An 11,912-nucleotide genomic window follows, 5' to 3' on the forward strand; every position below is an offset into this window, starting at 1 on the left:
ATGTATGGAAGTGAAACATGGATGATATATAGTTTAGACAAGAAGAGAATAGAAGCTTTCGAAACGTGGTGCTACAGAAGAATGCTGAAGATTAGATGGGTAGATCACATAACTAATGAGTGGGTGTTGAATAGGATTGGGGAGAGAGAAGTTTGTGGCACAACTTGACTAGAAGAAGGGATCGGTAGGTATGACATGTTCTGAGGCATCAAGGGATCAACAATTTGGTACTGGAGGGCAGCGTGGAGGGTAAAAATCGTAGATGGAGACCAAGAGGTGAATACACCATGCAGATTCAGAAGGATGTAGGTTGCAGTAGGTACTGGGAGATGAAGAAGCTTGCACAGGATAGAGTAGCATGGAGAGCTGCATCAAACCAGTCTCAGGACTGAAGACCACAACAACAACAATGGCATCACCGATGAAAGTGAAAAATACCTTGTACACTTCAGGCACCTAAAGGAATATCATTATATAATTATGGACATTATCTGTGACAATTTGAGTGACAAGTACACCAGAGCGAAAGCCGCTTTAATTCAGTGCCTGTGACCAACATCACAGGAACAATTTATTCAAGGAGATCCTACCGATCAATGACAATGCTCCAATTACACCGACAACAATACCAGCTGTTTCTCAGTGCAACACTGGAAGTGCCACGCCTCCCTCTACGCAGCACCCAAGCTGCACCGACTCTGCTCGACCACTACCGAAAGCGACATGACGGCCGCCGCCTGCTGGCTCACTGATCTCGACCCAGTCAAAGCAAACAGCTGCGTGACATATTATCCCGCCACGGCTACCACACCCGCATCTTGTCAACAACTTGCCAACACTAAGCACACTTACCGCCCGACTGTTCACTACTCGATCATGCCCACAACTTGTTCACCAAACCCCAGAAGATGATTTCAGCCATATCAATGCGTCATGCTGCAGTGAACGTGTTCTCACTCCGCCGCTGCCAAGTACTGAGTTTCACATTCGCGAACGCACACACGATCTCTTCTACTCAAACTATTATGTCAATACTGTGCCGCTGACCTTGTCTTGTATGCCAGGTTACCCTTTAATAGAGACAGATTCTGATTTCGACCCCATCTTACTAAGTGATACACAGCAGACTGCTTCACGATGTACAATTTCATCTGAACAACTGTGACAGCTACATGAGCAAATTGCGACATACAACTTGTTGGTACAAGATCAGTTACACATGCTGCAGCTGACACCAACCGAGCACGACATGCAACGAGGTGCATTTTCGCCTGAGCAACTGCAACAGCTATGTGAGCAAATTGCGACATACAACTTGTTGGTACAAGATCAGTTACACATGCTGCAGCCGACACCGACCAAGCACGACATGCAATGAGATGCTCCTGTCATTATTCCGCCTCCGACTGCTGACGATCCTTCGCCGTTACTACCAGCTACAACTAATAACCTGACGATCATGCTACATGGATCTATGTCCCAGATGTCACAATTGTCATCATCATGCTGCCTCAAGTCACTGATGTGATACAAGCAACTTATTTACGCTGCTGCCACCTTTCCTTGGTAGTTCCAGACACTTCGTTTCTGTACCACGGCATAACCAGGCGGATTCCCAGGCCGCTTGCTTTGCCGCCCTCTTCACTACCTCTGCAATATATGACCAACACATTTGCCATTTCTGCTTCGAGGAGTGAGCATCTTTCCGCTCCGACATAAGACCGTGCAGCAGTTTCGCGCGAGCAGCTTGCAGCCTTACGACTCGACCACAGTGCCGACAGCAACAGCACATATGCAGCTCCAGTTCCATCAAACTGTGTCACCTCTCTGCCATGCACCAGTAGTTCATCTGCCGATTTGACTTCTTCACATTCACATTACATCTCATCGCCTTCCTGCTCCGATCATGGTTTCGCCTCCCACGTCCGCCTTCCACCACCTCTCGCCGTCACCATGCCTCATACACAGGGCTTACGGCCATGCCCCCCAACCTTCAATCACGGCTGTTTCGCACATCAAAACACCAGCACTATCAACTCTGCTTGGAACATCCTGCCATCTACTGCTGTAACACACTCACCATTCACGGACTCTGAGGTGATGCTTCCGTCTACACCGAAGTCATCCGCCGCCAAGGTCAGTCATGTGCAGCTTGCTGTTTTCTCCCCAGCTGCGACATCTAGTGCCTCTATAACTCCGTCATTACCGCGAGTGTTGCTCATCTGGCATCTCTTACACAACCTGTTAAGCCACAGCATTCTTGCTCCTTTATGTCTTACGGTCAATAAAAAACTGTTACCGGACACGTTGCATTGACCATGGCACTCACTGGCAAATACTTTGGCAATACATTGCATTGCATCTTTGACGCACTTCGCGCCTTTGATCGGATCAAAACTCCACTACGCCGCACGGCCTCGGCACAACGACGTTCTCCCCACCGACATGCCGCCGCCTTTTGCTTCCACCGTGCCATCAGCAGCATGGCACGGTCAACCTGTGGACACTTTCCACGCCTCCTTCCCTCCACTGGTCGTGCCTACCAAGACATCGAGAAACGGTCTGATTGCGCCTCGCGCTAGCGCCTGCCACGACACGATCGGTCACGTACACCTGCGCCATCAGCTGGCCGGGTGTACACACGCCTCTCATCATCCTTACCATTCTCCACACTACTGGTGTGGGCTCTGTGGCGGTTATTGACTGCAAGAATTGACCGCCTCATCTTTGAGAATGAGCGTCTTTGTAAACTGTTGATCTCAATGTGTTCCGAACTCTGTATTCGAGCGGATGTGTTTGTACCGACATGATGAAAATAAAGTTAATTCATTATAAATGAGCGAATACTTAATGTTGGGTTCAATATTACCATATGTAACATCGCAACCCCCACACAGTATTTCTTGATTTCTGAAAACTATTTGACTCATTATCACACCTACATTTATTGACAAAGTTACAATTATATGGGGTAATCAAGTGAAATTTGTGACTGGATTGAGGATTATTTGGTAGGGAGGATGCAGAATGTTATCTTGGTTGGAGAGTCATCACCAGATGTGGAAGCAACTTCAGGTGTGCCCCAGGAAAGTGTACTGGACCCCTTGCTGTTCATTTGTATATTAGTGACCTTGCAGACAATATGATAGTAACCTCAGACTTTCTGCAGATGATACAGTTCTCTATAATGAAGTACTGTCTGAAAGAAGCTACATCAATATTCAGCCAATTCTTGATAAGATTTCAAAATGGTGCAGAGGTTGGCAACTTGCTTTAAATGTTCAGAAATGTAAAACTGTGCACTTCACAAAATGAAGAAAACATAGTATCCTATGACTATAATGTCGATGAGTCACTGATGGAATTGAGCAACTCATACAAATACCTGGGTGTAACCATTTGTAGAGGTATGAAATGGAATGACCACATAGGCTCACACATGAATAAAGCAGGTGGTAGACTTTAGTTTGTTGGTAGAATACTGGGGAAGCGCAGACAGTCTACAAAGGAGATAGCTTACAAATCATTCATGTGACTGGTTCTTGAATATTGCTCAAGTGTGTAGGACCTATACCAGGTAGGACCAACAGGGAATGTTGAACATATGCAAAGAAGGGCAGCATGAATAGTCACACCTATTGCTCTCATAGAGGTTGTGAGGATAAGATTAGAATAATAACTGCATGCACAGAGACATTCAATCATTCTTCCCGTGCTCCATACATGAATGAAATGGAAGGGCACCCTAATAACTGGTACAGTGGGACATACACTCTGCCTTGCTCATCACGGTGGTTTGTGGAGTACAAATGTAGATGGAGATTTAAGGCTTGTACTATTTGATGAGTGACTGTATAAATAGCAATCTCAGTTGAGCAACTTTTCTGGAATCTGACCTGTGATATGGTACTGTACGTTAAGTGTTTCCACTTAAGTGTGTGACTTCTCTTGAGTACATTACTTTTTCGAATATTTTGGAAAGAGGTGTCACTAAGGAAATAAGATGATAGTTGTTTAAGTCTCTCTTGTCACCTTTCTTATGCAGTGATTTAATAATTACATATTTTAACCTGTCTAGAAACATTCCCTGTGCAATCACTGCTAAGGACATTACTTATTAAATTGGAACAACTTTCAGAATTCTGTTTGAAATTCCATCAACCACAAAAGAGCTGTTGTTTCAAGAGCTGTTGTTTTTTAGTATTTTTATAACTGTATCAATTTCAGTGAAGGATGTTGGTGGTACTTCTAGTTGCTTAAAGTATTATAGAATGACATTTTAATATATTCTCTTACTTCTATGGCTGAACCATTTAATCCCATATTTGCTGCTACATTTAGAAAGTAATTATTAACGGTACTTACAGTGTGTGAATTATCAGCCACAAAATTGTCATTTCGTTCAATTGTTTGGACTCTTGTACACTGACTGGTTGTCCTATCTCCTGTTTGACAATATCCAGTATAGGTTTAATCTTACTATATACATTATTTATGTCAGAACATGCATACTTCTGGATGTTTTAATAACTTTCCTCAAAAATACTCCAATATTTTTTGTTGTACTATGCACGTAATGACCAACTTTGACTTACTATGGCCTTTACATAAATTTCCCACTTCCTCTTAGATGCGATTTTAATTCCCTTAGTTATCCAAGGCTTACCTTATTTTTAATGGACCTTTCAGATAAATTTTTAGGAAAACAGTTTTCAAATATTGATACAAATTCAGTATGGAATGAATTGGATTTGATAGAAGCATCTCTTTTTACATATGCCTCATCCCATACCACTCCTTTTAGTGTGCTCTTAACATAATGTGTCATGTTCTCGTCATTGGTCGGAACCAGTTTGAGCTCTTTGACAATGTTAATGACAAGTATAATGCTTTTCTAAATGAATTTATCTGCCTATTTGAAGCAGCCCTTCCTAAAAGGACAGCCAAATTTAAATGTGAAACCTATTCTAGTAAAAACTGATTAACTTTGGGCATCAAATCCTCCTGCAGAAGGAAAAGGAATCTGTATGCCTCACTCAAATCCAGTCATAGTCTAGAAAAGGAAACGCTTTACAAACTATACTGCTCTGTCCTTAAAAAAGTTGTAAGAAGGGCAAAGAGTATTTCTATAAATCAGAAATTGACGTTTCTAATAATAAAATTAAAACCATATGGGACATAATAAAAAGGGAAACAGTTAAAATACCTGCTACAGAAAACACCATAGAAATTCAAACAAATGAGACCATTCATGAAAATGTTAAAATTATTACCGACATTTTTAACATTCACTTTTAGGCATCAGCAGCCCAAACTGGAAAAACATGTTCTGTTAATGAAGCCATGTTATCCCTTCAAAAAGTTATGAATAAAAAACCAAACCTTTTTAAGGCCTTTGATAGTGTTAACCATGAAATCCTCTTAGCAAGACTGAATAGTATGGTATAAGTGGATCAGCTGGCTCATGCATGTTTAACCACTCTGAGAGAATATAATTGGAGAGATGAAAAGCCAGAATTCTGTTGGCATTGATGGTGTCTCTTCAAGATTACTGAAGGAATGCTATAAGCCAATAAGCAAAATACTGTGCCATGTATACAATGAAGCCATCCAGCACAGGATTGTTCCTGTGAGACTAAAGTATGCTATTGTCAAACCTCTCCTTAAATAAGGTGATAAAACTGATATTTCCAACTATTGGCCTATCTTCCTTTTAACAACCTTATCTAAACTTCTTGATAAATTGGTCCACAAAAGACTTATTGACCACTTCATTAATTATGAGATATTAAACAGTAGCCAGTTTGGATTTCAACAGGATGTATCAACAGGACAGGCCATTTTCTCCTTCACTCTTAAAATCGTAGAGTCTTTTAATAATAAATTATCTCCTATTGGTAACTTCTGTGACCTTTTTAAAGCCTTCGATAGTGTTAACCATGAAATCCTCTTAGCAAGGCTGAATATTATGGTATAAGTGTATCAGTTGGCTCATGCATGTTGAATGACTCTCAGGGGCACTCTGCACTCTGTGCTAGCTGGGGCTCTATTGTCTGTAGTGGTCCTCAAGGCTCTGCACTTGGCCCCTTCTCTTCCTCATCTTTTCAATGACCTTCCCTTGTGTACTAGCTTCAAGGTGACATGCTCGTGAAAATGTACAAAAATTTGAAAAAAAATCTTGGTAAAAGAGCATTTTATGGTGATTTCAAAAATGTGTAGTTTATGGCCATTAATGTTTCTGTTCATTCTAAAATTGAGGTTGAATGTAATGTTGCACAGGGGCCACACCCATCTGTCAGTTTGAAGTACATCAGAATATGTGATGGATTATTTTGTTCTTCCGTTCTTTCCCTTGTTAGTTATGGCTTGTTAACACAGGTGTATTCTAGAAGGCACTGACTCCCAGAACCAAAGTACAGGCTTGTCTAAAAGGCTATGGTTGGAATGCAAACAAAGATCTGAGACTGTATGATTTCGGAATTTCATGTGTGTGTGGTTTTGTAGTTATTGTGTGTTGTTTTGTTTCTGTGTGTGTGTGTTTTCTGCACTACAAATGCTGAGAGTAAAGAAATTTAGCCCCAAACGAAAGTTTCACAACAACCAGTTCCAAACACAACCAAATAATACACATCAGTTGCTTCAAAAGTTGCCCACAGAAACTGTGTCTACAGGCAGTGCTTCTAGACGTAAACTTGCACTTTCTGAGTGTAATAAGAACAAGCCTAGTAGTATTGTGAGCAGCAATAACGACGGAAATGTTATTGTGAACCTAAATATGCCGTCAAGACTTTTGAAGGGTGCTGTGAAATGTAAGTACTGCAATTGTGAAGATAGTATTGACGTTTCTGAGGACATTTCAGCAAGGAAGGGTCTTTCAAGTTGGTTAGTGATTGCCTGTAACTCATGTAAGATGCACAGTGATACTATGACATCACCAGTAACTGATAGTCGACATTACATTGCAAATATTCAGTTTGCTTGTGCAATGTGATGTTTGGAAGGGGGAGGAGAGCTGCCCAGACTTTCTCTGCAGTGATGGATTTGCCTCCACCTCCGCTGCGATTTAACAGATACAATAAATTAATACATAATGCTTTATGTGAAATAAGTGAACATTCAATGAAAAGAGCAGCAGAAGAAGCAGTAGCCTTGTCTGGGAATACAGACATTGTAGCAGCATTTGATGGATCTTGGCAGAAGAAAGGTCATACTTCCCTGAATGGGGTTGTAACTGCCACATTTGTTGAAACTGGTAAGATACTAAATTATGAATGTCTAACAAAGTACTGCCAGGGTTGTTCAAGTAAATTTATTGACACCCATGTCTGTGTAAGGAACTTTGATGGCCCAAGTGGAAACATGGAAATGAAAGGAGTGCTAAACATGTTTAGAAGATCAGATGTCAGTTGTGGTGTGAGCTATGTAGGCTACCTTGGGGACGGGGACTGTAAAGGAAAAAATGGTTCAAATGGCTCTGAGCACTATGCGACTTAACTTCTGAGGTCATCAGTCGCCTAGAACTTAGAACTAATTAAACCTAACTAACCTAAGGACATCACACACATCCATGCCCGAGGCAGGATTCGAACCTGCGACCGTAGCGGTCACGCGGTTCCAGACTGAAGCGCCTTTAACCGCATGGCCACACTGGCCGGCGACTGTAAAGGACACACTACTGTTGTTAATGACAGAACATATGGGGAAACTCTGATAGAAAAGCCTGAATGTGTTGGGCAAGTACAAAAAAGGAATGGGAGCTCCAATGAGAAAATTATGTAAAGACTTCAGTGGAAAAAAACTGTCAGACAGAAAACACATAGGTGATCCAGGTCCTCTTACAAAAAGTGAAATTGATTCTTTGACTCAATATTATGGACTATCAGTAAGGAGAAATGTAGGAGATTTGGAGAACATGTGATGACCTGTTTGGGCAACATGGTTTCACAGAGTGTCAACAGATGAAACCCCACAGCATGGTTTGTGTCCAAAAGGGGAAGATTCATGGTGCAAGTAGTGGTTGAGCAGAGCTACAGGCATACAATATACCCACAAGCATTCCTTACCACTTCTTGTAATGGAGGCAATTAGGCCTACATATGGGGATCTGGCGAATAAAAATCTATAATACTTAGGAAATGCATGCACGGTCTCTCTCAGAATGCAAATGAAAGCTTCAGCAGCTGTACATGGGTGAGAATACCCAAAACTGTATTTGTTGGGCTGTCAGTGCTGAAGTATGGTGTTATGGATGCAATAGTAACATTCAATGATGGTGCAATTTCAAGGGTCAATGTTATGAAGAAATTGAACATGCAAACGTGAAGGAATATGGCTTCAGCTCTAACTGCTATCGATAAGGGGCGAGTAACTGAAGCGTAGACTGCAGCAGAAGTTGTTACTGAGGAGTCAAGGATAAAGAAAAGAATGAATAGAAAGAATATGGGGGATAAGGAAACAGGACAACTGGAGTGTGCAGCTGGAATGTTCTAAATGAGCATAGTGGTAAGTTAATAAATCTGTAAATCTTCTTTTGCGATTTACCGAAAACTTGAATTTTCATCATTCAGCATACTTTTCTCGTAAATGACTGAAGTTAAACGCAAAAAATTGGTACAGATATTTAGAATGACTTCCTCTACCTCCCTTGCATACTATTTCCTGAAAAATTTATAAAATGTTAATGATGTCGGTGATATTTGAACTACATTTTTAAATATTTTTGTTGTAGTAAAATAAATTACTTGTCTTTTTCAGAGATCAGCTTCAGGGAAGGAAATAGAGGCATAAAACGCTTATGTGAATTTTGTCTGTACTCTGACTCTTTCTCCAAGCTGTGAAGTCAGTGGTTCCAAGGAAAATGGTACCACAGTGAAATAGTGTTCCCTTTTTTATACTATTATAAATATTGTTGTCAGTACCAAAATATAATAAATATCTCAATGATCTTTTGGGAAATGCTTTGACTAATGACCCTTATTGTGTGTAAGAATTTTGAGCTATCTCTCATTTATAGATCAGCTGCACTATGAGGGTGAAGATAATGCTAAAAATGCAGCTCATTTAGGGGCATGTCCCCTTAAAACTCATTTTTGTTTTCACTGATGACACCTATATCCTCATTAACAAAACTCCCAACCACAATCTTGAGGAATCGGTCAATATTGTCTTTACTAAGACCCGGTTTGTTCCTTTCCAAGTAAGTAAAAAAGTGGAGGATCAATTAAGTATTAAATGTAGTGGTAGTGATTTACTACAAATTGAGTCATCCAAGTTCCTGAGTGTACACAGTGACAGCAATCTAAAATGATCTGAACATATTTTACAACTTCTCAAAAACCTCAGCTCAGCAACTCCGCTATTCATATTATTTCCACTGTCTGTGACCAAGACACCACAAAAACTACTTATCTTAGTTACTTCCATGCACTATTGTTGTTTCCAAAAAAATATTCATTGCCCAAAAGAGAGTTATTAGGATAATGAGCGGGGTGCAGCCTAGACATTCCTGTAGAAACCTTTTTAGAAAATTGGGGATACTGGCAGCTGCAGGCCAATATATCTACTCCCTGTTATGTTTCATTGGTGAAAATGAGCAACTATACAAAACCAATGATTCATACCAGGAGGAAGATGAACCTCCATTATGAATTAAAAAACCTTAGTATTGTACAAAAAGGAGTCCATTACATGAGCTTCAAGGTGTTCAGTGCTTTCCCACCGTCACTGAAATCACTTGTCCCTGAAGCTCCCAAATTTAAACAATAGTTCAAACACTATCTAATAGAGAATTCCTTTTATTCAGTTGAAGAATACTTCAATTGTGATAACTTTAATTGATCTTTCCTTTTAAATAAATCTTATATACTCTAATGCCTTATGACAGTTGGAATTATTGTTAACATTATTATGTCTGCTATGTAGCTATTAAGATCTACCTTTATTTGAACTTTTTTAAGTGTAATTTTTTGTCTATATCTATTAATGTGTATTTTGTCTTATTACCTATATCGCCTCTTGCAAGAGGGTCTCTTATGTGTTCCTTTTGTATGATTTGTAATAATCTGACATATCCTACATACATTCAAATGTCTCACTGTGTAGGATTTATGGGATCTAAATAAATAATAAGCCTCACTGCTTTTTATGTACCTGCCTCCAGGTTGTGATGTGACATACTGTTCACTTCTATTAATTGTGTATCATAATCAAATAGTCAATTAGCAATGGGGACATGTTAATTGTTTCAGCATGAACACTGTCTACAAAAAGTTATCAGTCAGTGTGCTACTATTTGCAGCACACAAGTTGGAAAATTGACTACTGAAATTAGATTGAAACACTCAAATAATAATTCTAGTCTGTTTTTCCTGTCCACATCTTTTATCTCCACAAACTACTGTTTCTTCTAATCTGACACATAGCTCAATAATGTATCTAGATTCCTCATAAATAGCTGAAAGTTTTCTAGAGGGGACTGTAGACTGTTACAATTATCAGAGAAGTATTCTGCAGTAACAACTTACTTTTATGTGCTTATAGGTTCTGATGAACATAAAACTATTAGTTTCAATATTTTTGACCTTGTGTTTAACTTTCACATATGTTGCAACTCCTCCTTCTTCCATGTTGATTCTACACGAAAATTATGCAAGTCTGTATTCGTTAATATTTAGCTCCTCTATTCCTGTGGCTAAATGGTGTTCCGAGAAGAGTATCTCTTCACAATTTTCCGCAAATCGTACACATATAACCCTCTAATGTTCTGATGAAACTAATTATATTTTTCTGGAAACTCTTACACATATTATAGTCCTGTACTGCTCTAATTTTTTCAATAGTCTCTCCCTGTAACCTTATTGTAACCTAAAAAAATGTGCCCTTTGAATCTGGTAATCACAGGGATTTTATCTTGTGTGCTTACTTCCTTCAAGGTACACATCTAATTTTAGCTTCTCCCTCCAATTTAGGCAGAGGCCATGATTAGTGTATCCCCAAAACTCCTAATGGCACTTCCACTTCCATTTTTCACTTTTACCCAGTTTCTAGAGACCAACAGCAATAAGGTAAGGATGGTGGAGACAGGTGTTAGGCTGGCACTGGAAGACTCTAATACAGATCTGCACATTGGCAGAAAATTTGTGACTACTTGGAAACTGGGCCTTGGACCTGTGTTTCAGTAGGCTTGTTTAGGACCACAAGTGCCACTTCACTTAGGAAAGGTGGGCCAAACATCAGAAGTTACATTTTTGACAGGCTGTGTGGTCACCCACTGTAAACCAAATTAGAAATGGCTGCAAAAAGGAAAACAACATAAGAAAACATACACTGAAGCACCAAAGAAACTGGTATAGGCATGCATATTCAAATACAGATATATGTAAACATGTAGAATATGGTGCTGTGGTCAGCAACACCTATATACGAGAACAAGTGTCTGGTGCAGTTGTTATATTGGTTACTGCTGCTACAATGACAAGATATCAAGATTTAAGTGAGTTTGACCGTGGTGTTATAGTCAGTGCACAAGCGATGAGACACACCATCTCTGAGGTAGCAATGAAGTGCAGATTTTCCCATTCAACCATTTTACTAGTGTACCATGAATATCCAGAATCTGGTAAAATATCAAATCTCCTTCCGTAAATTGCTGCAGATTTCAGTGCTGGGCCATCAACAGTTGTCAGCATGCAAACTATTCAACAAAACATCACCGATATGGGCTTTCGGAGTCAAAGGCCCACTCGTGTACCCTTGATGACAGCACAACATAAAGCTTTATGCTTCACCTAGGCCCATCAACACTGACATTGGACTGTCGAAGACTGGAAACATGTTGCCTGGTCAGATGAGTCTCGTTTCAAATTGTATTGAAAAGATGGACGTGTACGGATGTGGAGACAACCTCATGAATC

General features: G+C 40.0%; 1 protein-coding gene across 1 annotated transcript in view; it reads left to right on the forward strand.

Annotated features, from left to right (window-relative positions):
- Positions 1-8,869, forward strand: part of LOC126482132 (peptide transporter family 1-like) — a 314,290-nt gene extending 305,421 nt beyond the window's left edge. The window contains exon 15 of the mRNA XM_050106109.1: positions 8,755-8,869. The gene's annotated coding sequence lies outside the window, so the exon portion shown is untranslated. The remainder of the gene's footprint in view (positions 1-8,754) is intronic.
- Positions 8,870-11,912: the final 3,043 nt, after the last annotated feature.

The sequence above is a fragment of the Schistocerca serialis genome, chromosome 5 (genome assembly GCF_023864345.2).
Source record: "Schistocerca serialis cubense isolate TAMUIC-IGC-003099 chromosome 5, iqSchSeri2.2, whole genome shotgun sequence".
In the NCBI taxonomy this organism is placed as follows: Eukaryota; Metazoa; Arthropoda; class Insecta; order Orthoptera; family Acrididae; genus Schistocerca; species Schistocerca serialis.